The 26,805-nt window shown below is 41.6% G+C and overlaps 2 long non-coding RNA genes and 1 other non-coding gene across 9 annotated transcripts; 2 read left to right on the top strand and 1 right to left on the bottom strand.

Annotated features, from left to right (window-relative positions):
- Positions 1-2,711: 2,711 nt before the first annotated feature.
- LOC121823182 (uncharacterized) lies at positions 2,712-8,240 on the bottom strand. Of its 3 annotated transcripts, none has more exons than XR_013045044.1 (4): positions 8,167-8,240; positions 5,523-7,805; positions 4,612-5,376; positions 2,712-3,196 (listed from the first exon to the last, which is right to left on the bottom strand). It is a non-coding gene; the product is annotated as an uncharacterized LOC121823182 (long non-coding RNA). The 3 variants fall into 3 exon arrangements; XR_013045042.1 differs by having other exon boundaries at positions 5,523-5,662; positions 8,167-8,228; XR_013045043.1 differs by having other exon boundaries at positions 5,247-5,376; positions 5,523-5,662; positions 8,167-8,228.
- On the top strand, positions 5,117-21,983 carry LOC121823181 (uncharacterized). Of its 5 annotated transcripts, none has more exons than XR_013045041.1 (7): positions 5,117-5,764; positions 6,377-6,607; positions 6,787-15,569; positions 16,571-16,677; positions 17,395-18,015; positions 18,091-18,214; positions 21,682-21,983. It is a non-coding gene; the product is annotated as an uncharacterized LOC121823181 (long non-coding RNA). The 5 variants fall into 5 exon arrangements; XR_013045040.1 differs by lacking the exon at positions 6,377-6,607 and having other exon boundaries at positions 5,119-5,800; positions 6,787-10,286; positions 12,079-15,569; XR_013045038.1 differs by lacking the exon at positions 6,377-6,607 and having other exon boundaries at positions 5,118-5,764.
- Positions 21,984-22,005: 22 nt separating this feature from the next.
- LOC121823338 (small nucleolar RNA U13) lies at positions 22,006-22,109 on the top strand. Its single transcript, XR_006064748.1, has one exon. It is a non-coding gene; the product is annotated as a small nucleolar RNA U13 (small nucleolar RNA).
- The last annotated feature ends 4,696 nt before the right edge of the window (positions 22,110-26,805 follow it).

The following is a 26,805-nucleotide window of genomic DNA, read 5'->3' as shown; positions in this document are numbered from 1 at the left end:
CATTTGTTCCCATCTGCTGGAGGAGGAAACTTCTCTGATGATGGCTGAGTAAGCACTGATTTATGAGTATGGCAGAATGTCTATAGGAGTCATTTTATGGCTACATTTATTTACCAAATTTGGTTTTTCCATATGTCTTTGGCCTATGTGGTTCAAGGTTCCTGGCCATCCAAGCAGTGTTGGACATGAGTCCATCTCATGGAGTGGGCCTTAAATTCAATCAGATATTGGTTAGTTACTCCTACAAGCTTTGAGACACCATTGTTACCACATCTTGCAGCCAGGTCATCATTGTAGATCGAAGAGTTTGTAGTTTGATTGGTGTTTACTTTTCTCTTGGTAGCATGCAGAGTGCCTTTCAGTGCCATGAACACTAGTCCATAGGGATGCAGGCTGTAGGTAGGCACCAGCTCGACTTCTCCTTGTTCAGTGAGTTGTGTAGGTGTTATCTTCAACAAGAAGGCCTTACCATCAGTTTGTGGAGAGCGTCCAAGAGTCTTGGCAATATCCTGAGTTGTTTGGTGTGTGTAAGGGGGTCCCACGGGACTCACTTCATTAGGTATAAATCATTCCTGGCACTGGAAGCTTCATTTGATGACAAGAGATGGCCAGTTGGGGTTCTATCTCCACCATTATTTGGAAATTTCATTTAGATCACCTTCATATGTGTATATATTTTAGGAGCTTCTATTGTATTAATTTTCCATAGGACCCCTCAAATGATCCTTAATTTTAGCTGTCTCTCCTCATATTCCCTCTCCTGCTGCCTTCTTCTCACCTCCCCCTTTGATCCTCCTATTCCTGTCCCCCCATCCATAACTATCTATTCTATTTCCCTTTCCTAGAGAGATCTATCTGCCCCCCATCAGTCCTTTACTCTATACCTAACCTCTGTGGCTATATTGAAGACTTAACAGCTAACGTCCACATATAAGCAAACACATGCCATATTTGCCTCTTGGGATCTGGATTATCTCACTCAGGATGATTTCTCTCTAGACACATCCATCTACCTGAGAATTTCATCATTTCATTTGTGTGTGTGTGTGTGTGTGTGTGTGGTTTTTCGAGACAGGGTTTCTCTGTGTAGCTTTGTGCCTTTCCTGGAACTCACTCTGTAGCCCAGGCTGGCCTCAAACTCACAAAGATCCACCTGCCTCTGCCTCCTGAGTGCTGGGATTAAAGACATGCGCCACCACCACCTGGCATTTCATTTTTTAATAGGTGAATAATATTGCACTGTGTAATTGTGCCACATTTTTTTTTTATCTATTGATGGACATCCAGGCTGTTTCCAGTTTCTGGCTTTTATGAACAGAGCAGCAACGAACATGGTTGAGCAAGTGTCTCTGTAGTAGGATGAAGTGTCCTTTGGGCATCTGCCCAAGGTGATAAGCAAATCTTACTGGAAAAAGTTCTTGAATGCCAGAAAAAAAAAAACATTTATAGGAAGTATGAGACTGACTTTTGTTGCATTTTGACATGAAAACTGCATTTTGAAACACAGATGAGACATTTTTGAAAAATCAGTAACATACCTATTATATCTTTACTAAAATGCACTCACATTTAGTAGCTGAAAATGTTCTAAGCATTCAGAGTAAAACCTTTCTAAATGAAAGAAAAACTAGTAGAAATTAGGAAATTCTTGAAATGAGTGACAAAAATGTTGTGTTGAAACTAAGATTGTGTTGAAAGCCCAATTTGTAGCCTAGAATTCTTATGCTGAAGGAGAAAGGAGGTTGGTGAAGTGTTCCCTGTGCAAGCAGGAGGACCCGAATGACCAGCATCACATCCCACTGTACAAGCAGGAGGACCCGAATGACCAGCATCACATCCCCCTGTGCAAGCAGGAGGACCCGAATGACCAGCATCACATCCCCCTGTGCAAGCAGGAGGACCTGAATGACCAGCGCCACATAGAAGCTGGGTGTGGTGGCCCCTGCTGGCAATCCTAAAGATAAGGGATGAATCACATGCATCACTAGCAATCTCTGGCCAGCCAATCTCACAAGTCATTGACTCAGATTCAGGGAGAGACCTTGTCTCAAAACACAAGGGGAAGAGCAATCAAGAAAAAACATCTACTATCAACTTCTGGCTTACACACAGCTACAATATACCCATGAACACACACATCACACATCACACACACATGAACACAAACCCAAGCACCACACACACACAAGTGCATGCAACAAACACCACATACATACACACATGCACACAAACACCACACACATACTCCTGAACACAAACCCAAACACTGTATAGACACAGACACAAACGAACACAATTTAAAATTTTTAAAAAGAATGAAAAGGAGCAAAATATTCAAGTTCAAAAGTATGGGAAGAAGAAATTCACGAAACAGCCCAAAAGATAGATGTTAAGGAGACAAATTAGTTTAGTAAAAATCCAAGATACAAACAAGCATACCAAGAAGAATTTGTTTCTGAAAGTGATGAAATGTCACATTTCTCTCAAGGTTTATCAAGAAACATAAAAAATAACATTAACAAAAAAATAATAACATTAGCAATACAAAAAAGAGAGAAAGAGAGAGAACACTATCATATACCCCAGTATTATGGGGTTAGACAACCGGAAGAAAACATTTTGGCAACACATTTAGAAATTACATGAAAGGGACACAATCCTCAGGAAATAAGAACAGGCAAAGCTGATTAAAGAATAGGAGGGAACTTGGCTTGTGCTGTTAACTGTTTATTTCTGTGAGGGTGAACCACAGGGATGCGGACACCATCATGCAGCCCCCAATGCTGTCCCCAACTGTCCTTTGTCCCATCAGAAGAGCCACTGCCTCTGGCCACTGCAGACACCTTCCTTCTATGGAGGGGTAAGACCCTGTTTCTGTCCAGGAACAAGGTCCCAGCTCCTGAGTGCCACATTCTGGGAACATCTGGGGCTTCTAAGACTACCTCTGCCCGTGTGAGAGGTAGAGTGAGTCTAGGCTTCCTCAGTCTCTGGAAGTCTGTTTCAGTGTGAGTAGGCTGCTGCAAAGGGCATCTGTGGAGAATTACTTCTGTGTGGCGCTGAGAAGCACAAGAAGCCTTGACTTGGTCTGTACTCTTGGGCCTTTGGACCTGACTTCTCAGAGGCATGCTCTGAACCAGAGCCAACCTGAGTCCAGGTCAGAGTCTTCCTCTCCATGCTTCTTCTGCGTGGCTGGTGTCTTCTTTGAAGAATCCAGGACATACACCATGTGGAAGAGAGGAAGGGATAAAGTGGAGAATAGGTGAAGGCTGAGAGAACTGTGAGCAACAATGTAGACAGAACCTCATTTCCCATTTCCTATCAGGACAAATACCACACAGACACACATTTCTCATGTGGGGAATAGATCTCTGACATAATAGAACTTTCTTAATTGCACAGCATTGAACAAAACATAATTCAACCAAGCGGCATACCTAATGTCCTCAATGTCTGAAGTAATGTCTGTATCTTCGTACATAATAGCTACAAATTATATGAATCTTCCCAAGAATCTGGTCCAAATTCTTTATCTTATCTGGTGGGGAAAAAAAACCCACAAACCTCTCACAGAGGACTTGGATCTTCACGTTTATAGGTCAGTGTGAGAGGTCAGGAATAAATTTAGAAACAATTTGAAGATGTGAGAGCTGTTAAACATTTTATGGTAGACGGATAGCACAGTAATGGGAATGTAAATATGGTGAGAACACTAAGTCTCACGTAAAATTGTATTTAGGCTATTTCAGGGTAGATGAGTTTTAGGACAACATGCAAAGTAGGAGCCATTTACTTAAAAAGTAAAAGACGTGGTATTTCCTTGAATTTAGTTAGATAGCAAATGGAGGGCAACCCAATTCCAGAAATATTAACATATGACAACGTATTCATTTTAAGTGAAGCAAACATTTTTATGAATGCTTTTATTAAAAGATATGTCTAAATGTTACAAATCTATAATCCTGATGCTCAGGAGGTTGAGGCACCATTGAGAGTTTACATTTAAGACCTGTTTGTGCTACATAGTGAGGTGATACTGTCTGAACATGGCGCAGAGGTGGGGGAGAGAGAGTTTACGTTGGCTACTATAAGAAGGGAGTGGGATAGGACAGATAAAGGAGCTCCACCCACCCATCCATCCATCCATCCATCCATCCATCCATCCATCATCCATCTATCCATCCATCCATCTACCCACCCACCCATGCATCCATCCACCCACCCATCCATCCATCCATCCATCCATCCATCCATCCATCCATCCATCCATCCACCCACCCACCCATCCATCCACCCACCCATCCATCCATCCATCCACCCACCCATCCATCCATCCATCCATCCATCCATCCATCCATCCATCCATCCATCCATCCATCCATCTATTCATTCACTTTTATTCTATATACTTTTACACTGCTCAAACGTTTTATACAGGACATGAATGCAGGTGGCATATGCATGTGGGTGATTCCAGTTCATGAATGTGTTAGTCACTGTTTTTTAGTATATGAACAAATAGCTTTATAGATGCTGCTTTTAGTCAGCATGGCAGACGCAATTCACGGAAGGTCAAAGCAATGTTCCATTTGTGCTTCAACTGCACATTCCTACCTGCTGGGAAGTAGACTCAAGCTTCCTGCAGGTTGTGTTCATTCAGCTTGGTCATCTGGAGTAAGCCAGCATTAACAGTTAGAATGGAACACTGCTGCTTTGGTGAGGGTCTCTGCCGGCCACAGTTTGTGGTGTTAATTATGTTCTTTTTATACAGTATCAGTGTTTTAAGTGTGTGCTTGTGTAGGAAGAGTTGATGGCGACTACAAGTGACAGCCAAGATCCAGGGTAAAGGTGGCTCCCTTAGAGTTGATCTGGTATCTCGCTTGAGGGAGGAGAGAACTCAGATCCAGGTCAGCAGGCAAAAGGTTTGTGGTCAGGAGAGCACAGGCCAAGGAAGGCTGCCGAGTCCAGGAAGTGCCACTGCCTTATTATTCATGAGTCCTGCTGCTTCTGAGAACATTCTGTACCGTGTACAAAGTTGGCTTAGTACAAATTCCAAAGCCGTTTTTTTTTTTAATCATGCAGAATCTCATTTTCAGAGTAGGCAGATAAGTAAGTTGATAGTTAAACATTTGTAAACCAATACATTCCAGCAAAATCCGCCCATTGGCCATGTGGCCAAAGGACACCACCGCGCTTGATTCGGTGGAGAAAATGATGTTCTCAAGCTCACTGGAAAAAAATATTCTCACTCATTTCTTCCTTTATTCAAGAAATCACGTGTTGAGTGCCTACTGTGTGCACTGTGCTGTACCGGGAACACACACAGCTGAGAATGGACAGGGAGGCTCCTGCTGCTGTAGTGCGCACATTCTGGTTGAGCTGACAGAAAATGAAGCAACAAAGAAACTATAGATTGTGACAGTGGTGGAAAGAATTCTAACAGGGTGGCGGATTAGGCGATGAGTGGGAGCAGAAGTGAGTAGGCACAAACCGAGTCTCCGTGAGGACATGTCACGGGAACTTACTGCTGCAGGGGGACAGCCGACACAATGGAGAGGAGCCTTCTTGGGTGTCAGGAGGCCTGGAGTGACAGGCACTGACTGTCCTTACTGGTGTGCATCCTCCATCTCCGGGGGCCTCCTTTCTCTCTGGTCACCTCCCGTTCCTGCAGACAAACAGTGTGGGAATCTAAGTCATCACTAACCAGTCAACTGAAGAATCACTTTCATATGAAAATACTTCGTAAACTGTGAAGAACAGCATGATGGTACTCCCAATTGGGGCTTCCCTGAAACTCCCCTCGGTCGGTGAATAAGAACTAATGGAATGGCATAGGGCAGGTCCGGCTGGCAGTGCCCAGTGCCCAGGGAGAAGACAGAAGCTGCCTGTCTTTCTGGATTCACTAGTTCTGAGTATTTCACCCTATGAAATACACCTATCACCTTGTGTCTCTGGCTCCTTTCACTTAGGACACTATTTTCTAACTTTCTCAAGGTTGTAGTATGTGCTAATATTCATTTCTTGTCACAGCTGGGTATGTTTCACCCCACACATAGGCCATAATTTATCTACTCATTCTCCTATTAGCAAGACACTGGCCCTTCACCTTCCCAGTACGTGTGACCAGCGGCACTATGAATATTACATATGCATGTATTTGTTTCAAAACCTGCTTTTAATTTCTTTGGAGTAGATAGCCAGGAATTAAATTGTGGAGTCATATGGTAATTCTCTGCTTGACATTTTGAGGGGAAAAATATGCAATTTTAAAGTCAAACAGGTAATACAGATTATTGTAGAATCCAATAACAGAAAGGGGACACTATTTTTCTTGCCCATCTCTTCCTGCTGCCAACTACGGTCCCGTTGCTCCTTTGAGATTGAACAAGATTGGGGCCTTCACTCCAGATCTCCCACCTTTGAGATGTCTCCCAGAAGTGAGCTCTAAATGCTACGAGGATACTGAGTTCCAATCCTGGAACATGCGAGCTGAACTGCATTCTGTTCCCATCTCCCACCATTTACTTTGGGGAGCCTGGTGCTGTTAGCCATCCCTGAATCAGTCGTATGGAGAGAGCTATTAGCCAAGGTTAATTAGTACCACTGACAGGTAAGTAATGAAAGAAAGTGAGTCACGCATCAGTGCAGTTTTATGGTAGCTATGATGGGAGAGTAGATCAAATGTACAAATCTAAACTATAGTCACTGAGTGACTGAATCATGTGTCTGATTGAGTATGTTCCTTAACATAATTGTTCCTGGGCCTTGGCTGAACTCTTCTCTTTTTAGAGCCCCGGAAGTAACCTCCCTGAACTCATCAAGGAAGGCCACGTCCAGCACTCCTGGGAGAGGGAAGCAAGGCGACCACACTCTCAGTTCAGAGCGAGAGTGCATCCTGCCCTCGGCCAGCCGTTTTTCCTGCCACGGTTCCGTTGGAGTACCTTGTAGTTCAGAAGCCTGTGGGAAATAGCATGCAGAGGGAGCTGGGAATGAAGTGACCGAGAGAAAGGACGACAGTTTGCCAGTCACACGCTGAGCTTCCCACGGATGAGCCCTTGCTGTCTTTATGTTATCCATTTAGTAAATCACTCAGTTTCTCAGTCTACCCTAGACCTGCTTTAAATGTTACATGGCTACCGACAGGGATTGCAATGAACTCTGTTCTCAGAAGTGTGCAGGGCAGAGAGGGCTTGGCCCTTATGTCCACAGCTTTGACACGGTTACAAGTACGGGGCCAGGCGTGGAGGTGTGCCTTGGCTTATACTCCTTTGGCTTGATGCCTGCTTCCTGCTTCCAACTTGCAGAGTAACCACCACCACCACCGTCAGTCACTCAGGTCTGCATTTGTATTAACAGTACTTGTCAGGTGAGGTTAGTTTGAGCAAAGTGTCTGGAAGAGTGATTATAGCTGCTAGGTAAGTAGCACACAAGGGCTTGCTAAACCAACAGGCGACAACCATCTGAGAAGTGAATGGAGTGCTTCGGACAGAAGCAGGTGTAAATCCCGTGAGATTCGAACAGTGCATAGCAGAGGTGGCATTGGAATGAGGGCGGGAAGGCTCAGCCAGCCTCCCTGTACTGTATGGTGTTCTTTGTTCACTGGAGCCAGGGCTACAGCATCAGTAGGACTTGGCTCACATTTCTCTGGACATATCTGTCCTAGTCCAATGCCCAACTGGCTGTTTAGACACACTTTCCGAAGATGCAGAAGAAAAGAGTTATTCCTTATGCAGGTTATTTGTCCTTCAGATAACCAGACCACCACTGACTTTGAATAAGTCACTTAACCTTTCTGAGACTCAGTTTACCTGTTTGAAGAGAAAAAAAAAACAAAAACAAGGTCTCACTTCAGTAAACACCACGGCCTTCAACAGCGCAAAGCACTCTAAGTTACTGTACAGGGTGAGAATCCAGCTGAGGTTTTTGTCTTGTACCCCATTCACATTGTTTAAACAGAGCTGGCTACAAATCACATCAGATTGTGCCTTTTCTAGTCCCTGCTTTCCTCTGAGGCTTTATAGTGTATAACCTTGAGAAGAGCTCCCCAAAACTGAGACTATTGAGGATTTCATGTGGCCAGCAGAATTTGCAGTGTCCACTCAAATATTGACAAACTCTATCCGTATCTCCCCACCCATCTTCATGTCTGTCTACTGTCCCACAGCTCACCTCCTTGGGAGGAACAACTAATCCACTACTGTAAAAAGGCCAGCTTCTTCCTCTAAGGCAGACAGAGAAATGGAATCTTCGTAGACATTTGTGACCTCAGTTCTACTAGTCCCATGACCTAACTGCCGTTTGTTTGTCTTTGTGACACACATTGTATTGCTCAAAGCGAAAGGAAGTCAAACAGATTTACCTGGGCAAGAATAACTGATAGGTTTTTGGGACGTCACTGAGTCCTTTAGTGAGGATGCATGACACATTTGCAGAAACGATGATGGACACTTCATTAGAGAAGGGACAGATTCTATGGCTGAATTCTGAGGAAGTGCCACTCAACTGCCATACCTTGGTAGTTCTGCCCTTAAAGTGATGAGACTACCGGGAAATAATAAAACAGAACCATGACTTCTGGCTCCAGAACATTCCATGATGCTGTAATGCACTCCATCATAATGGGTGCTACCTTTCCCCTGCCTTTGCTTTTCAACACCTTCAGCAAGGCTGAAGACCACACAATGAGACCTGTGCTGCTTTTTTAGGGATGTTAGAGCAGTGTGCCATGGATGCCCAACCAACAGAAAGGCACTCTCCTCACTTCTGGAAGCGAGAAGGACTGGAATGGAGGCAAGGTTATCTTTTTCTGAGAGCCACGAGAGGGAGTCTGTGGCCACATCACATCTAACTTTGGGTGCCTTGATGACATTTTGTAGTTTTCTTGGATGAGTCATCCTAAACTCTACTTTGTGCTCATGTGGCATTCTCCTCCCTCCATTCAATGAACACAAACAGAAATCTGCCTCTGCCTTCTGCAATCCAAAAGGAGGATCCGTCCCAGAAATCAACCATCCTTGAATTTATCTGTTTCTGTTTCTCTCTGTGTGTGTGTGTGTTTGTGTGTGTGTGTGTATGTATACATGTACATATGTGCATGTATGTGTATCTACCTCTGTGCTCATATTCCCCTTTTCATAAGAATATCAGTCAGACTGAAGTATGCCCCATCTAATAACTTAATGGGACTATCTTACATGGACAGTATTTCTAAATAAGATCACATTCATCATCACTAGAGGTGAGACCTAAAAAGGAGGGAGTAGAAAACAATTTGACCATGACACTTGCAACCATTGTTGCAGAAAGTATGCACGCGCGCGCGCGCGCGCGCGCGCACACACACCAAAATCCATAGAAATACCACTCCACAACTACCATTACTGCAAGTAGCAGTAAGTAGCAGAGTTGGCAGGAAGGCCTTGGTTATACTCTCCAACATTTGCCTTCCAAAGCTCATGTGCTTACGTCTACTTGGTAGAAGCTAGGCCTTAAAAGGAAATAGTGCTGTAAGGAGATCTGAGAAATGACATGAGGTCTTCATGTTTTCGGCCACCTTGAAATCTGCTGCAAGAGGGTTGGGGTGGAGATGGACAAGCTAAAACGGGGTTGAACATTCCAATTTATATTCTCTTCCCCCTGGGAGAGCAGCGATTTGTAACAGATTGTTGTAAAGATTAATGTGGCAGTGGGTGGTGCAGGGAGTTAAAGTATAGGATCATTAGTTGGTAGTGAATCACTCTCAGCCAAGGACACGATGTATGGTCTTCAACTGCCACTGTTTGTGGGCTAAGAATTTAAGTACCTCAAAACAAAACAAAAAAACAAGTGATTTTTTTTTGTCTTACCAATACTAGTATATTAAGCCTAATGTCTGAAATCTACCAGAGCCTAAGCTAAATAGAGTATGTAAGTACAAAGAAAAGGAAAAAGGACAAAACCTAACCTCAATGTGTACCTGGCTGGCTAATGGTGTGAACCCACTGGAGTCTTTAAGTTTCTCTTTCTCTCACTTCTTAGCCAAACATTTCCATTGCCCAAACTGGAAGTCTGTCTAAAATACATTTCAAAACTCAACCACCCTCTTTCATTTCCTGCACCATTTTCTGAATTCTGTTCATTTCCAGATGGGTACCATTAGTAACCTGATATTCCACGTTATTTCATATTCCAGACTTCTTTCATGATGTGGTTGGAGTTATTCTTGTTAGAACCCAAACCTGGCTATGCCCAGCTCACCTTCCAAGTCCCTGTTCTGATTGTTGTCACTAATGGCTGCTACAAAAGGACAGGTTAGGTTTTTAAACCTCATAATTCATCCGTAGTGTTCTTTAGCCTCATCTACCTTCTAACTACATGTATTTTCCCTGAATTCCTATGGGTAGCTCAAGCCCTGATGATGTGTTCCAAACTGAATTGTCATCCACTAATTTATTCTGGTGCCGCAAAGAAAACAAAACAAAACCAGCACAAAGACCACGGTGAAACCTAAGTTTTATAGTGACACTTGATAGCTTTCAAAGCTAGAATCTGGATTTTTAGCAACCGATTCGACTTGCTTTGCTTTCCTTGAGGCCAAGAAGAATGGAGTCTAAAGTCCTACCCGTAGACAAAATTATTCCCATCACCACTATCGGCTCACTATTCCAAAGGAAGAAGATGCTGATGAAGATGAAGAAGTAAAAATGAAGTGTTTAGAATGTTTTCATTAAATCAGGCCATACGGGAGTGAGTGAATTGAATCCTCCCCAGTATTGTGCCAGTGTTTTATGCACTTCATGGCCTCTGGTGCCAACTAAAGCAAACCACCAGAAATAAGTTATAATTTTCAATGGAATACCAAAATGTGAGAAGCAAAAGTTGATGAAACTGTAATATAGAAGAGTCAAATTTATTATCATAGTGGAAGGCTTTGATAGTAGCTACCGACTTATTAAACAATGAATCAAATATATGTAATATCTGAGTAATACAATGTACACACTGAAGTAATGAGCATTTATGTAACAGAGTACCCAGCCACTAGAGAAGAGAAATTCTTTTTCAGCACACACAAACTTCTTACGGTGTTCTAGTTACTCAGGAAACTTTCAATGGTGGGCATTCTACAGATCATGCAGGTAAACTGAACCTGTTATGTGCACACAGACAGGGAGAGACTACATTTGGACAAAACATAGGTCTATTCCCCGAGACAGCAAGAATATGTAACAGGTATCGAAATCCAAACAGAACAGGTCTCAGTTGTTTCAGAGATGAGTACTCAAAGCTGGAAGCTTATCAACAACCATCTCCCTTAACAGGAGCCTTTGGGAGAGAGGCCAGGGAAACGGTGCTGATGGGGGAACACTCTAGAAAGGCTGCTATGTTTTTAAAACATGATGCATTGTGAAAATCTGGTGAGTAACAAATATGGTGGTCAATTTTCGATATTAATAATCTGCCTCTGCCTGGTGTTCTGGTCTGCCAGGCAACTCTGTGCACATGATTTGTGCACATGATGTGTGCATGGGAGGCATAGTTAAGAGTGAAAGAACAGCACTCACTGAAGAATATGGGAGACTCTCTGTCTGGGAAAACCTAGCTCCAAATAATAATAATAATAATAATAATAATAACGATGATAATAATAATAATAAATTTAATAATAATAAAAACTCTAAGGCAGTAGTTCTCAACCTGCCTAGTGCTGTGACCCTTTAACACAGTTCCTCGTGTTGTGGTGGTATCCCCCCAACCATAGAATCATTTCATTGCTACTTATAATTGTAATTTTGCTACTGTCATGAATTGTAATATAAATAGCTGTGTTTTCCCATGGTCTTAGGCAACCCCTATGAAAGGGTCATTTGACTGCTCCCCCACAAAAGGGCTTAAGACCCACAGGTTAAGAATAGCTGCTCTAAGGGCATTACACCTACTCGCCTGTATTCATTCTGAGTTCCTCTCTCTCTCTCTCCCTGCAAGTCCCACCTATTCTCTCCAGCCTAAGCTATTGGCCATCCAGCTCTATTAAACCAATCACAGTGGCACATCTTCATACAGTGTGAACAAATATTCCACAATAGGCCCCCTCCCTCCTAGAGTAAACAAGGCCCCGTTGTTGAGACTCATTTTCAGACAAGGCAAGCTGCAAAGACTTGGAGACCAGAACAGCTACCCAGAAGGAGCAGAACCCAGCAGAGCTACCTGGAAGAGGTTTAGACCAAAATCCCTTGGAAAAGACATTCTTCAACTAGTTGAGCCGCCTGTGGGCTGAGCAGTGTGATCCAGGTTCCCAGCTTTCCGGCACCGTCACCCATGCTGGGGTGGGCTTTCGTGATACAGCTGTGTTCAAATCATTTCTGCTCCTGTAAGGAACCCCTCACCCATGTTCCTGTAAGTAACCCCAATAAAACTCATAGGTTCACCATGCTGGACTTTGGTGGTATTTGTACTTTGTTCTGTTATGGGCTCCCTGAAGGAGACCCCGCACAGCAGGGGTTTCCTCCTGCACCCAGAGTAGGCATAAATCACACAGAGACACATTTTCACAGAGATCCTTTATTAAGCAAGAAAGAAAAATTAAAGAGTGCTCTCTGACTCAGGCAGGAACATAGCAGTAAATGTCCTTGCAGGTGTAATTTTTAAGAGGAGGAAATGAGGGGTCTGTGTTAGAATGGGCTAGGGTGCAGTGGTAAAGGAGACAGGGCGTGATGGTAAGGGGAAGGGGACAAGGGAAAGGGGACAGGGGTATTTGTCCAGGAGGAACAAAGGACTGCCTCTGGGTAGAGGGGAGACAGATGTGGCACATGGGCAAATGGCAGTTTATAAAGGTAAAGTGGGGAACTCCATGTTAGGACGAGGTGTTTCATTTTAACTGGGCATGTTAATTAGGTGAGCCGAAGAGGGTTTTTGATTGTTGGACTTGTGTAGCCAGCCTCAGGAGGGGGAAGTGGCCAAATAAGGGAATAGACCTTGGTGGCTAGCTTCAGCAATGCAATCTAAAGGTTTCGATAAAGGCAGAGGGAAAGGGGGAAGGACAAGGCCTGCCAGAGCCACATGCTCCAGTGGGCTGCTGTCCCTTCACTCCATGTCTGGCATGAGTAGACTCGTGTGTAGTGCCTCCCCAGGGAAAATTTTGTCACACAGCAGGTCGCTAGGATGCATCTTAGCCTTTATACAGAGGGGTTATTTTTTCCTTATTTTTTCTTCTAATCATTTTCATTCCATCTGCTGATAATCTATTTTCTCAAGCTTGTCTCAAGGGCCTCATTCCTTTGCTTATGAAGAAGGAAACTGAAAAAAGCTGGTCATTTGAATAAGCCGGTTTTAGGATTACAAGGAGGAAGAAGAAAAGAAAGTTGGGAAGAATTCTGGATCTGTAGTGAACAAATATAGGAATCCCAGAAGGACAAGAGAGAGATAAGACAGCATAGAGAAATAATGGCTAACACTTTTCCAACATGTGGGAGAGATATGGACACATGACATGTCTTCTATGTCTACAAATACAGAAATTAGTAAAATTAACCATTGAATCACTATGTGGACCTTTTTATAACCTTGAGGTGATCTGAATATAAAACCTTGACCTTAGATAAATGGGGGCAGATACAATTATGCTCGGTATTTCTTCTATTAATGGAGCTCAGAGCCACATTGTTTGTGTTCTGCTTTATCGTTTAAAGATGCTCTCCTCAAAGACAAAAAGGAAACAGGGGGACGCTGGTCAGCTGGTTCTCCTCTGTCCATTCTGTGTCTTCTGCCCAATCGTCGCTTCTTCTTGAAAAACCCTCTGTGCTTGGAAGTTCGCCCAAGCACTTCTGGCCTTTTTAGCCTTTCATTTCCACCTTGGCGGTTTCTTCTCACACCTTTCTGTTTCCTTTGCAACTTTTCCCCCCATATTATGTACTTGTGATTTTAATGCTAAACCGTGGCAAATCGCTTCTTGTGAGATGTGTGCTCGGGCACCATCCCTTCAGTCGTAAATCCTATAACGTTGTCCACTGTGCTCAGCTTCTCAGGAGACTTTGGCTCTCATCTTGAAAGTGGGTATGAGAATGCACGGCTTATTTCTCCACACTGCACCGGGAAACTGTGACTGCCTTCTTGATACAGGCTTGCTTGCTTTTGAGTTATGTCCTCTTTCTCTCCTTTCAATTTGCTCCTCCCTGTTCTCTGGTACTACGTGTTGAACCTGTGCTCCTGGGCATGCTAGGCAAACTCTCTACCACTGAGCTCTGTCTCCCACCCTGATTTTATTGTTTAAGATAGGGTCTCACGAAGTTGCCCAGGGTAGCTTTGAACTCACACTGTAGCCCAGGCAAATCTTAAACCTGTGGTCCACCTGCCCCAGCTTCCCAAGTATATATGACAAGCCGGTGCCACTAAGTTTTTCTCCTTTAAAATCCACCTTCTCCTTGTTCATCCATCTGCCATTGACTGGGAAACTAACCCAAAGGGTGAGAGTGAAATTATTAAACAAAGCACAGGGGACCGAAGTGTGCGGGAAGCTGGTACAACGTTGTTCTGGAGAAAAATCTGTGCTTGAGCCAAATGAACAAGTCTCTACTTCATGCCTACTAGAGACGCATTCTGACAGCCTCCGAAAGGGATACACACGATATAGAACAGAACCCACTCTCAAGGACTTCCTAATGCGCTACAGGATATTTTATCCATCCATTGCATGAATAATGATGCTTTTTCTGGTGTAGTAGCTATTACTGTTGGAGTGCCTACAGATGGCGGGACTGATGACACATTTGATCTTACTTGGCGTTGCCAGTAGGCACTGTTATTTCCATATTTGTGGATGAAGAGACGGAGATTCAGAAAGCTTAACCTGTTTGTCCTGTGCATAGGTAACAAACAATGAAACCGGAACTTGCTCTGACTTCGGCCTGGCTTCGGTGTGTGCTTTGTATGAAAGGAAAGATGTGCTTCCTGCTGTAAATTACACGTCTCACGACACCTGCAATGACAGAGGCTGAGATGACATGCTTGTTTTCTTTAGAATTTGATTCATCCCAATAATTAAGGAGAGAAGCAAGGAACACTTAATTTTAGAAAAGCAGCCAATAGCCAGATGAAATTCTGCCAAGAACAAAATCTAGCCTGGAAGTTTCCTATTCCATTCTGGGCCTTTCCATCTTTAAAACATACTGATCAAACACTTAAAGTTTCCCTTTTAAGGCATTAAAATGTGGTAGAATAATTCAGAGTTTTAATATCTCCCTCTATATATCTATATATAGGTATTTATATTAAAATTACTACATTTGTTCTTGGCAGGCCACACACATGCTTCAATTTACACAGCATGCACTGAATTGACTAGTACTTCTTTTTATTGTAATGAACCTGTTTTAGTCACCCATTCAAACAGCAATGCCATTGTGATTTGTTGAATGGGGACTGGGAGCGGCAATATAGACATACTAATTGCAAATCTTGGCTTTGAGGTTGTGCTGCCCTGACTCATGTCCCAAACAAGAAGGGACTGGAAAACACTGTTGCCTATGGACTGTGTCTCCGGGGGGATTTGCAGCCAAAGGCCGTGTCAGCATGTGTGGGTGACCTGGGATCAGTCGGTGAGTTTTGTTTATTGACTTCCAAGCAGTAGCATACCATACACAGTCTTTCACAGACACAGGAAGTGGCAGGGTTTTCTTCTAATGTGATCAGCATCTCCTTGTTACATCATCTAAACAGCCATTATGCAAGCCCCTCCCCCTACCATCATTGCCAATATATGTCCACAGGGTCATACGCCTCTGTCCAGACAAGGCAGAGGTCTCCCGCTGAATTTGGTAGATTGTGTGAGTGGTAATGAAACAAAACTGGATATCACTGGTTTCTTCCTCTTCGTGATTCTTCCACAGACATGTTATGAGAATTCGGCATATCGGTCTATCTGAGAAAACCACACTCAACAGGCACTTTTGTATTGCCTCCTTGTTTTCTCAGGGTTTCAAAGTTAAGTTCCCTCTGCTTTCCAAATGAAAGGTTTGGTGTAAGCAGCCCCCATGATTAAGGAAATGAGTAAAGGGTCAGGCATTTTACTGCTGGGAGATATTTCTGGAGTGAACTCATTTTACCTCTCAGTTCTGCATTAAATCCAAAATGGAATAATGTTTAATATAACCAGGTAGGATAAACGGTCTTTGTTCAGGCACTGAAGTGCTTTCATTAATTAGGATTTGGTTTGGATCAAGAGAATAAGGAGGTTTTATCAATGATTACTCTTGACACTCTCCAACAGCTTTTATGTTCTTAAAATGTGCCTAATCCTGAATTTCAAAGAATAGAGAGCATTATGGGGAAGCCAGCACATCGGAAGGGATTATGATCTTCCTATAAATCACAGCATAGGGCATTTAAACAAATCTCTTTAGGCTCATAAATTAACTTTTGATCTTCTTACTGGAAAAATTATAAAAGTGAGATGTGTTTAATTTTTCCTATTTGTCCACGGTATGTCAGGGAAAGGGTGAGCTGAGGAAATGTACAGTATTGAAAAAATGCTGTAGAAAGTAAAGCGAGAGGCTGGGACACTGACAGACCATGTTCCTTCACTGCTTTTCCTATACAGAGTTCTGCATTGAGAGATTCATTAGACGAGAAGAGACCTTTGGTTTCCTGGTTCTAGTCTTCTGTGGTCCTAATTCAAGAAACAGCCAATATAAGCTACCGAAACACGTAAGTCACAAATGCAACATTCAAAGTCTTCCTCGGCAGTGGAGGAGACAGACCGTAGACACTAAACAGAAGGTGGGTGGAGGAGACAGACATGTAAACACTAAATAGGAGGAGGGTGGAAGAGTCTGGGTGGAAGCGGAGCAAATGACATGCTTGAGAAAGACATGATCTAATGTGCCCAGGGAGGTTAGGGGAGACTTCAGGAAGCTTGGGATTGATTGGAACTTAGGACACGTTTAAGAAACCATTTTCTGGAGAATGTTAACCAGGGAATCAAGACAGAAGGGCTAGTCTGGGAAGTGGTGAGAAGGCAGATGCTATACAGGAGACAAAGAGAGGAGATTGGGAGGAGTTTTGAGGACAGACTATAGAGGAAGTTGATGTTCTCTTACTACTGATGGCTTTTAGAACAAGACATCTCTTGAAACCACGGTCTATTCTTCAATTTCCTTCCTTCAGATGTGCCCCATCTTTCCAAGCAATGCTGAGTAGCTGTCTTATCAGGTGTTCTTTTTTTAAAACAAGCATCCAATTAAAGCCTCTGAGTATTGTAGTCTAGGCCACTCAGAAATAGGTCTTCACTATGAACTAGCAATTAGAGTTGGAAATATAGAGTTGGAATCATAGAAGCTACCTAATTCAACTTTGTATTAATTTCTTGTTGCTGATATAATAAACTACTTAATGTCTTAAAACCATCAAAATACACTCTTATAGTTCTGCAGGTCACATGTCCAAGATCATTTCACTGGGCTGAAATCAAGTTGTCCACAAGGTTGGTTCCTGTTGGAGGTTCTGATGGGAGACTCCTTGCCTTTTTCAGTGTCTTGAGTATGTCTGCATTGGCTTGTGCCCAACTCTTTCCCTCTCCAAGTCACAGCATTCCAATCACCTTGCCTTCTCCTCCACCTATGACTCCTCATGGGTACCTTTCATAAGGACAATTGTGACTATACTGATCCTCTCAATTAGTCTAGGATAGTTTCTCAAGCCAATTTTCTTAAATATACTTGTGAAGTTCTTTAAGACATGTAATATAATATTTATAGATTTCAGGGTTAGAAAGTAGACATATTTTGAGGTGGCGTTATTCAACATGCATAAACTTCTCCATTTTATGTAGAAGAGTTTGTGCTGGCTGGGGCTAAAGCCATATTCTAACTGTCACAAGCTAGTGACAGAACTGGCTGATATACTATTGTCTACCAGTTTTCTTCCAAATACAGCATGATGCCATATTTTCAAGTTTTCCACAAGGAATTGGTACTCACTCTTTAAAGGAAGGAAGAGCTGCTCTAAACTGAGCCTGGGATTTGGCGGAAGTATCCACAGGGGCAGGTAAGACCAGAGAAAGCTCTTAAATAGGGAAGGGCTTCCAAAGAGAGAAATGAATGTTCTTTTTGCACCATACAGGGCTGAGGAATTCTTCTTCATTGAATGGTGAAGACATTGGACAGAAGAGAAGAAAATAAGAAGTATATAAGAAAAAAAACATCAAGAAAGAACACAGAGAAGTAAAGGAAATGTCATAGTCAAGGTGAAGTTAAAGACAAAGAAGAAAAAACATTATATATGTTTTATAATGATGTTGCAGTTGGTATATATGTAGGCATACATTTGTGTTTCCAAATAAGCTATTCCTAATCACTTTCTCTTCATTCGTGTGGACATTAGAGTTTATTATCTATACCACATTGCTTTTAATACAACTGATCAAGTACATGGCCTTTATTGATTCATTCTCCATCACTGTCTTAGGGTTTTTATTGCTGTGAAGAAACACCATGATCATAGCAACACTCCTAAGGAAAACATTTAATTGGGACTTTCTTACAGTTTCAGAGGTTCAGTCCATTATCACCATGACAAGGAGCATGGTAGTGTGTAGGCAGATGTGGTGCTGAAGCTGAGAATGCTACATCTTACAGGCAACAGGAAGTCGACTGACTGTCACACTAAGGGAAGCTTGAGCAAAAGAGACCACCCCCACGGTGACACACACACTTCCTCCAAAAATGCCACATCTCAAAATAGTGCCACTTCCTTTGGGGCCATTTTCTTTCAAACCACCACACCCACTAATTCTACTGTGCCGCTAGTATATGGGATATATAGTGCTACTGTTATTAGCATTTTTTAAAAGGTTCTGGGGAAGAACTCAATTAATTTTGTATTTTAACTGAAAGGAAAGCTTCGGGCTAATATAAAGATGGCAATGTTTTTTAAACTAATAAGGAAAGTGAAGATAACTAAGAAATAGCAAAGGCATGTTGACATAAAGTTGGAAAGGCAAAGCAATGGAATAAATAGACTATTTAGAAGGGAAAGGGAGGCTTGGCAAATTATTTTTAACTACAAATGGAATAAGGAAAGGAGAAAATAAAATGATTCCCCGTTATTATATAAGAAAGCATTTCTGATCAGTGATACTAAAATAGAAACAAAAAAAGTTTCATCTTTACAGAAAAAAAATCTGTAAAGATTTGGACAACATTAATAAGGGAAAAGGGAAATTGAGTTGAACGAATGTGGACCATTTCCAATATATTTGTCAAGAAATACTGTATTATTTTCTATTTCTATGTCTTATAACTTCCCCAATCGCCTTACAATAAAGATAGCTTTTATGCTACAATTTATAGGAAAGTCATAATCTTTCTTTCTTTCTTTCTTCCTTCCTTCCTCCATCCCTCCCTTTCTCTTTCTTTCTTTCTTCCTTCCTTCCTTCCTTCCTTCCTTCCTTCCTTCCTTCCTTCCTTCCTTCCTTCCTTCCTTCCTTCCTTTCTTTCTTTCTTTCTTTCTTTCTTTCTTTCTTTCTTTCTTTCTTTCTTTCTTTCATGTCTCCCAATGATTCCTTCTATACTCTGAAATTCAGGATTAAGCACATTTTAAGAACTGAAAAGCTGTTTACAGGTGGTATGAGCAATCAATTTAGTACCTGTTACCAGACTTCATATACAATAAGTGCTTGGTAAAATTATGAGAGTAACTGTTAACATTAAGCTTGTTGAACATATTTTATTATGTCCATGTCAACAATCTTCAGAATTTAATTTGTATTTCTCTATATAATTGTTGCTCAAGTGTGTGACCTTTATTGATTCATCCTCCTCTCTACTAGATTCTACTCTGTAGAGTAGCAATAGTTTTTGTCTCATTCTATGTCACATAGTGGAGAAGAATTATGAGGAGAAAGTATGTAAGGAATTATGACCTCCCTATGAATTCCAGAATAGCTGTTTAAATAAATCTCTGAATATTTCTTTTGGTTCCACATAAAATCTGTGATTATTCTGCACCTCACCAAGGGCAGGACAAATAGGGTTTGCTTTTAAATGGTACTGAGTGGGAAAACATTAGGTAGGTTGGTCCCAAGAAGATAGTATGGTACTGTGTTAATCATGGACAGACTAAAAGCCTGTATAGTGAACGGTAGGAGCCTCCACCCTCCTCCACTCTGTTTTCATCTTCCATATATTTACTTCTCAAATTAAAAACAAAAAGAGATTCCTTTGTGAAGAAAATGAAAGCTACCTAAGAAGAAATTTCCATTTCTTGATATTTAGCAATTTCACGCCAAGTAACAGACTCCAGTCCTGATTATTCTATAGTGAGAGTCATCTGTTAGTAATCATGGTGCTTCTGCATAAGGCTGTGGAGGGTTTGTTGTTAAACATTGATAACAGACATCCCAAGAAAGTTTCCAATGTGAAATAAACATCCAACTAGACAAAACAAAAGAAAGAACTTAGCCCAAACCTTCTAAATTTATACCATTTAGAAAATGAGTTCATTTTACTTCCTTCCCATCCACTTATCATTGAAATTCTCCAAACCATCTGATTGCTTGTCCTAACCAGTTCTTGCATATGGACATATATATATTTAATAGGCAAGGTCTATTCTTGTGTTTTTTTCTGGAAGTCTCTGCCTTGTTTTATGCCTAAGACAGTACCATGCTAACCTACCTCTTCCATGCTAACCCACCTCTTCCATGCTAACCCACCTCTTCCATGCTAACCCACCTCTTCCATGATAACCCACTTCTACCATGATAACCCACCTCTTCCATGACCCACCTCTTCCATGATAACCCACCTCTTCCATGCTAACCCACTTCTACCATGATAGCCCACCTTTTCCATGATGACCCACCTCTTCCATGATGACCCACCTCTTCCATGATAACCCACTTCTTCCATGATAACCCACCTCTTCCATGATGACCCACCTCTTCCATGATAACCTACCTCTTCCATGATGACCCCTCTTCCATGATAACCCATCTCTTCCATGATGACCTACCTCTTCCATGATAACCCACCTCTTCCATGATAATTTACTTCTTCTCCCAACGTCTGCCTCTACCATGTAAGCTGCTTCCAAGCTCTCATAGCAATGAAGAAACACCTACTATTTATTGCATTCTTCCAGTCCACCGAGATGTTGAGTGAAATTTCTGGGAACATCTCTATTCACAGCACCCCCTTAAACATTTTAGATGAATTTTTGAACAAAAAAACTCAGTGTGATTAAACAAAGCCTGACATATGAAAACCCACTCTTAAACAGTAACTTCAAGTAAAAGTTTTTGAATCTTTTATAGGTTTTAAATGAGATGAAGGAGATAAAAAGCATCATTTACTCTTTTGTACTTAACCTTCAGAAGTAAGCATTCTAATTTGTGAGTCATTAAGAGCCCAGTCATAAGAGAAATACTCACAAGATTTCAACTGAAATAGGAAGAAAATTTCAACCCTCCTACAGTCTTCATTGTTCGCCACCTGAAAGTTTTATGCAAGTGCAACTTATTTTCCCAGAAAACTGGATTCATCTTTGCTTTGGAATACTGCCGCTTAGTTGATTATTATAAACCCTTTCAAATTAAATACTGTCTTTGCAACATAATGTGAGATGCATGCCTATAGATCAGAATACTGGTTTTACATGTTTAATTTTAGTCCACCATTTGATGGATTGGATGATTGTTTTTGTATTTGCCAGTGTGGGCTGATGCCAGTGATGATAATGGGCCAATTTCAGGAGAGACATACTAACAGTGATTAAAAATAAATGAAGCCTTCTGAGGTAAGATGGCATAAATTTTCCTTTTCCCATGCCATAACTGGGAAGACTAAGGACAACAACAGAAAGAAAAACCATGTTCAGAGAAAAGAGGAGTAACGTCAGGACTCAAGAACAGTGATAGGGGCTGGAAGGACGGCTGAGAGGTTAAGAACACCGACTGCTTTTCCAGAAGGTGTATACCCTCTTCTGTATACATAACAAATAAATAAATCTTTAAAAAAAAACAGTGATAGATTTTTGTTGTTGTTGTTGTTCACAAATGTAATGATTGGGTATCCATGCCATTTTGTGACATGCGGCTCCCTCAAACCTTGTTGTAACATTAATATATTACTTCTCTGGAATAAAAGAAAATAAAAAGAGGTGACAGGAAATCTCAAAGACATGGAAAAACAAAAAGGGGGTGGAGGGTGAGGTGGGGTGGACAGCACCAACCGTCATCTCAGGGGTGGGGAAGCTGAATTGACAGGCACAAGCTAGGCAGGCAGGTCGTGTGAGAACAGTGTGATTATTCCAGCCAGAGAAAAACCCCACAGTTCTCACAAGACTTGTGTCTGGTACAAGAATGTAGTCCAACAATGACTCTTCTGAATAGCACACCAGCCCTGGAGAAGAAATTCAGTATGTTTCTCATTGTCTCTCAGAACACTACAGTCAAACATCATCTTCAGAAAGGGTTTACTGTTTGAGACTTAACGTGGGGATTTATCAAGGCAACTCCACGTAGTTTAAAAAGAGGTTTATTTTGGGGTAGCTTACAGCTACTGAAGGGGTTGGTTATAGGATCTGGGAGAGGTGAGGTGTAGTCCAGGGGATTCTCGGGAGAACTCTGACTCAGTCTGCCATCCAGCATCCAGGATCACCAGGAACCAAGAGACTGGCACATCCAGACCTCAGGTTAAGGGTTCCTATCTCGGCCCCACCCCAGGGGCAGGTCATAGGTAGGCGAGGCAGTTACTGGAAGCCTCACTAGGGGTTCACTAGGGGTAGTACTTCCAGGTCAAAGCTGGAACGGCTACCCACTACAGAGACTGAACTTTCTGGGGTTCCAAAAACAAGGAACAATTACAATTCAGGGGACTCCCCCTCTCCTAGACATGATAGTGTGATTGGGCTATTGTCGTTGGGAAGGATCAAACCTGGACACCCCAGGAAAGTTAAGCAAGAGCTTGAGCTATGGAGCAGGTGGTAGTGGCCCCCAACTTTATGGTCAGAAGTGAGGCCCATTTCCTGTGGATTGCCACAGAGACTGAGATCTCTGAGTTGGTTGCTGTCAGATATGTGTGGCTTCCAGAGGTACCTCGCCGCTACATAGAGTTTGTTGCTATATGGGACTGACAGCTATAAGTCCAAGACTGAGGGTGGATTAGAACTCTCAAACATCCTCTCTAACAAAGGGGGCTTGCCGCTGAATGGGAGCTAGACTACTGAAACCAGAGGAAAAAAGTGTCAAGTTCCCTGGTTTTTCCCTCTCCATTATGAAGCTCAATGCTCAGTTTTCTCCCCTGACTTTCTCATACCCAGAGCTACAGTAGACTCCCTCAGTGCTACCCAGTGCAGCTCTACTAGATCTGGTAGATTCAAACATCAGAGGATTCAGAAAAAAACTGATCTAATTCCTTGCTTTTTTTTTTAAAAAAAAAAAAGTTTTCTTTTTGCTCTGTTTTTAGTATTGGTTTTATTATTTTTTGTTCTAATTTTTTATTCCTCTGTACTTTTATCTAACTGTATTAAGGTATTTGTTTTCTTTTATAATCAGATATTTTAAATCTTGCCTTTTTCTTTTTTCCCTTACATTGTTTTTCTTTTCCTTAACCTTATTTCTTCACTGCCAGCCCCATCCTTTTATTACTATTACTTTAAACGTAACAAATTAAATTCATAGGCCAGTCTATATTATTTTTGCCACTGTCCTTTCTGTGGTTATTTGTGGTATAGCAGTTGTCTTGAATAGATTTTTATTGTATTATATTAGTTAAATTGTATTTTATTGTCTTTGATTTGTTTGGCTGTAGCTATTAGAGATGTTGTTCTTCCCATGTGGTAAGTACTCAAGAGAAGGCTGTGACAAGACTCTCAGCCATAGCAACCAAAAGAAAAAGAATGGAGATCCACATTGCAAACAAAGGCGGTATTGTGACAGACACCATTGAGACCGAGAAGATCATTAAGGAATTCTTTCCACCAATATTAAACAAAGGAGTCTTGAAAACATACATACCAATAAACTGGAAAAATTTTTTTAACACATGTGACCTTCTAAAATTGAACAAAGAAGATATAGAAAACCTAAATGAACCTTAAATAAGCAATGAAATTGAAGCAATAATGATCTCTCAACAAAGAAGGCCAATGATCAGATAGATGATTTCACTGCTGAATTCACCTTTAACTCCACAAAAGAACATCCCGACTTTGCAAACTATTCCATAAAACAGAAAGGGAGGGGATACTTACAAACTCATTTTACTAACACAACATTACCCAAAACCAAATAAAGATACAACAAAAAAAAAGAAAGAAAACTACAGTCCAAATTCTTAAATGAATATAGACAGAAAAACTTCAGTAAAATATTTGCAAGCCAAATTCAATTAGCACACATTAAGAACTTCCTATGACATTATCTAGTTGTTTCCATTCCAGGGACACAAGGACATACAACTAAATAAATGTAATAAAGCATATATACATACATATATATATATATATATATCACATTTTTGTATCTGTATGCATATATGCATATATATGTATAATCAAGGGGGAAATCATGTAATCATCTCAATAGATGCAGGAAAAGCATTTAACAGCATCAAATATCCTTTCATAATAAAAAACCCTGAAAAAAAAACAGAAACATTTCCTCAAAAGTTAGTAATAAATCAGGGTATCTGCCTCTCTACTCTCATTCGGTGTAATGCTTGAAAACTCAGCCACAGCAATATGGCAAGAAAAACAAGAATAAGAGCTAATGCCATCCCTCTCTGTAGATGTCACAATCTTATGCTTAAAAGACCCTAAACACACTACCCAAAGACTCTTAGATCTGATAAGCCCCTTCAGCCAACAGCAGGATATGAAATCAACATATAAAAGTCAGCAACATTCCTGCATTTCCCACATAACATGTGTAGAAAAAATCAGTAAGGGGATTCCATTCACAGCTCACACACACACACATACACTCACGCATGTACACACAAAAGTATCTGGGAATCAATGAGTATGTGAAAGGCTTCTACAAAGACAACTTCAAAATGAGGAGGAAAGAAATTAAAGAAGAGCCTAGAAAATGGGAAGGCTCACATGAAAACGACTATATTATGAAGAGCAACGTACAGAGTCATGCAATCCCAATCAAAATCCAAAGTCCTTCTTCACAGAAACAGGAAAAGCTGAAATTCATACGGAAACACAAAGAACAGTGAATAGCCCAATTAATACTTGTGGTATTACAATATAAAAAAATTTTTTTTTTTTTTTTTTTTTTTTGGTTTTTCAAGACAGGGTTTATCTGTGTAGCTTTGCGCCTTTCCTGGAACCCACTTGGTAGCCCAGGCTGGCCTTGAACTCACAGAGATCCCCCTGGCTCTGCCTCCGGAGTGCTGGGAATAAAGGCGTGCGCCACCACTGCCCGGCTACAATATAAAATTTAAAATGGTAATTCAGAGCTACAGGAATAAAAGCAGAACAGACGTCTGGTGCTGACACAAACCATACAAAGTGGATCAGAGCAGAACACAGCTTCAACTCTGGGGTCATATGGGGTCACATAGCTGAACGTGGCTATAGTAAAGAAGCTTGATAACAGTGAGTTTCCGAGCACTCAAACAAAATTCATTTCTAAACCAAACCAGTAACAAATATGAGATGTTTCTTGCAGTGCTTGTCCATCCTGAATCACATGACTTCACTGAAGCCTTGGTTCTCAACACACAACAGGCACAGTTTGGATACAATGGAGTTTTACTCAACCATAAAAAAGAACAAAATAGTGCCATTTGTAGGAAAATGGGTGGAACTAGAAGCCATCATCTTAAGACAAATAAGCCCAAACAGAAAGACAAGTAGCATATTTGCTCTCACATACAGAATCTAGGTTAAAAAGAAATAATAAAAAGACGTGGAAGTAGAAGGGGGACTGCTTGGGAAGAGTAAAGGAAGCAAGGTGGTAGGGGACTGTGGTGGTTTGGACAAGAATGGCCACCATTAGGCTCATATATTTGAATGCTTGGTCATCAGGGAGTAGTGCTAATCGATGGGGATTAGGAGGTGTGGCCTTGTTGGAGGAGGTGTGGCCTTGTTGGAGGAGGTGTGGCCTTGTTGGAGGAGGTGTGGCCTTGTTGGAGGAGGTGTGGCCTTGTTGGAGGAGGTGTGGCCTTGTTGGAGGAGGTGTGGCCTTGTTGGAGGAGGTGTGGCCTTGTTGGAGGAGGTGTGGCCTTGTTGGAGGAGGTGTGTCATTGCGGGTGGGCTTTGGGTTTCCAAAGTCAAGCCAGGCCCATTGTCTCTCTCTTCCTGCTGCCTGTGCACCTGCATGTAGAACTCTCAGCTTCTTCTCCAGCACTGTGTCTGCCTGCATGCTGCCATGATCCCTGCTGTGATAACAATGAACTAAACGTCTGAACCTGTAAGCAAGCTCAGTGAAATGCTTTCCTTTATAAGACTTGCTGTGGTCATGGTGTCATTTCACAGCAACAGAACGCTGACTAAGGCAGGGACAAAAGATGGTTCAGAGTACATCATAACATACACACGGATGAAAATGCCAATGGAACCCATTCTTCTACACATTTAATGAGAAAAATATAATCAGCTGAACTGACGTCAACTTACTGTTTAATAGTATCAGACAACTAATTATCATTTCAAAAAGTCTTCCCAGCCTGGTAGGATTGTCTCACACCATTAATCTGCACTTAGGAGGCCGAGGCAGAAGGATGGCCATGAGAAGCTAACTTGGGCTACAGAGTGAGACCTTGCTTAGAAGTAATAAATCTTCCCAAATTTAATTTTCATAAGCATAACAAATACCTAGAG

Source organism: Peromyscus maniculatus, chromosome 16 (genome assembly GCF_049852395.1).
Source record: "Peromyscus maniculatus bairdii isolate BWxNUB_F1_BW_parent chromosome 16, HU_Pman_BW_mat_3.1, whole genome shotgun sequence".
Lineage (NCBI taxonomy): Eukaryota > Metazoa > Chordata > Mammalia > Rodentia > Cricetidae > Peromyscus > Peromyscus maniculatus.
This window is presented reverse-complemented; position numbering and strand designations above follow the sequence as displayed.